The sequence below is a fragment of the Strigops habroptila genome, chromosome 4 (assembly GCF_004027225.2).
Source record: "Strigops habroptila isolate Jane chromosome 4, bStrHab1.2.pri, whole genome shotgun sequence".
In the NCBI taxonomy this organism is placed as follows: Eukaryota; Metazoa; Chordata; class Aves; order Psittaciformes; family Psittacidae; genus Strigops; species Strigops habroptila.
Window position 1 is genome coordinate 4597327 of NC_046358.1, and position 2718 is coordinate 4600044.

Below are 2718 nucleotides of genomic sequence, written 5' to 3' on the forward strand. Positions count from 1 at the left end.
TCTGGAGAGGGACTTTTCACAAAAGCATGTAGTGACAGGACAAGGGGGAATGGCTTTAACCTGACAGAGGGGAGGTTTAGATTGGATGTTAGGCAGAAGCTCTTCCTGTGAGGGTGCTGAGGCGCTGGCACAGGGTGCCCAGAGAAGCTGTGGCTGCCCCATCCCTGGCAGTGTTCAAGGCCAGGTTGGACGCAAGGGCTTGGAGCAACCTGGTCTAGTGGAAGGTGTCCCTGCCTGTGGCAGGGGGTTGGAACTGAGCTTTAAGGTCTCTTCCAACACAAACCACTCTGTGACTCTATGATTAATATGAAAATAGGTAGTGGCTTACCATGAATGAATAATTATGACAGGCATCTTATGTCATCCTTGCTTTAGTTAAGGTAAGTGGAATTTAGGTGATGGGCAAATACTGGAGGTGAGAGGCTGAGATGAGTCAGGACTTTCCGTGAGAAAAATGTCAAAAGGCCCAGCTTGCTGCTAAGTACCACCAGACATACTCTTCACCTTATTTAGACTAAGGTAAGGTGGCAGCAACACGCTTATTTAGTTCGTCTGTAGTTCAATATTTTCCATTATTCATTAAGATCATAAAAAGGAGTCTCACACTGAAACTGAGTTCCTCTGACCCACATCATAGAAACATAGAATGGTTTGGGTTGCAAAGGACCTTAAGATCATCTAGTTCCAATCCCCTGCCATGGGCAGGGACACCTCACACTAGACCATGTCACCCAAGACCCTGTCCAACCTGGCCTTGAACACTGCCAGGGATGTCCTTGCAGAGATTCTTATTTGCAGCATCTGATCCCTTCCTAAATCCTAATCTCTGAGTTTAACTGACGTAAGACTTTCATCCTTGGCAAGGATTCCCTTTTATGTCTCTGAATTCATCTTTATATGAGTTTATGTCTACATTTCTGCTTTATTTTCGTTATACAGCCACACAGACTCCATTTGCATTGATTCCCAACAGATCAGTGCATCAACTTGCTGTGTCACATCCACAGCACGTTGCCCTTTGCTGTGTGGTCAGACCGTTAGTTAATCTACTCACCTGCTCCCGTGAAAGCCAGCTCCCTTTGTGGTGGTTTAAGTGAACTTTGTGGCTTTCCAGCTAACGTCTGGGGGTTAACGCGCCTCTTGATGCCAGCCTCCTCTGAGCAGAAGACAGTCTTCAAACACGGGAGTCTGAGATGAGCACACAGCTGTGTGTTTGTTTCTATTCATACAGGCATTGCTGTCTGTCAAACACAGATAATTGGATATTTATCCGTACATTTGCATGAGGAACCACAGGAACTGTCTCCAGGAGCACAGACCCTGCATTTCAGGAGCTTCCTTGGATCCCTTCTCCCAGCCTCCAGAGCTTCCCAGAGGGTGACTCTGTACCCAGAGGATGACTGTACCCAGAGCAGTCATGGCTGTGGATTTGAGTGAAAAGTGAATTATGGTTAATAAAGAGAATGGAGGAAAGAACTCTGTGCTTCGTCCTTGTGGCATTAGGCAATTACTGCCCGGCTCATTTCAGAGGTATATGCTTTCTTTCTCATTTAGCAGTGCCTAACTGATTTCTCCTCATGTGGAACTAGAGAGCATCCTATACCACCAATATTTACCTTTCAGCTCAGGAGCTCTCCTTTAATCCTGGTGCTCTGTGGCTGCCTCTGGTACATATGTTTAATAAATATTTAAATGCTGGAAGAACTTTGTGCACTTCATCTTGTAAAATCACGTTGCTGTCAGCATGCTCCTCCCATGCAGTGCTGGTGGCAAAGTGCCTTATCTCCTCTGAAAGCTTTTTTGACTCCCAGCTGTACTCTCTCTTGTTTTTTAGCCAGGCTTTCAAAGCAACACACACAAACAACCAGCTGCTAGATATTTATGTGGAACATTAGCCTTGCAATTAAAGAGAGATAAAAGAATCTACTTTGGGATTCTTCAGAGTTTTATTACTGCCTGTTCTGCTCCATTGCTGAGTTTCTTTGGAAAGTGACCTGCAGTAGGGGGCTCAGCTGCAAGCAGGTCCCATTGATCATCAACTGCCTAAGGAATTATCTATGCTAAGCCATACGACTAAAGTCATGCTGAAGGTTATGAGTGACTCCTAAGTCCTATCCACAGCTTCTTCCTTCTGGTCAAATGAGCATGGTGGAAAAAAGGTCACACGCTGGAAGTGGAGCCCATCTACAGAGACAGAGGCTACACAACCATTGTCCTGCTAATAGGTTGCTTGCTATGTCCTAGGTAGGAGAAGGAGACAATGTTGGTGCCTCCTACTTGGGTTGGATTGATCCATATTTCCATTTCAGCCCCATCTCTTCTGATCAGGATTTAGCCTGCTAAACTTCAGTGTTGGAAGCACTTTCTAAGCATTTATCACTCAATCCTAAGCAAGTTCTTGTGGGCCCAGCAAGCAGAGGTGGGAGGAATGAACTTTGAGGACCATGACTAGCAATGAAATGCAGAGCATAGAATATCTTATAATGTGAACCATATGCCAAGCAACTAGGGAAGGCTTTAAAAGAAAAATAAGGATTGTAAGGATTAGTATATTCTCAAGAATCTTGTGGTAACCACATTTGCTGTGACACTGTAGCTGAGGGATCAGGAGTGAACACATCTCCAAGAAACGGTGTATATGACCCAAGGCAGGGGGTTGGAACCAGACGAACTTTAAGATCCTTTCCAACCCAAACCATTCTATGATTCTATATTCTA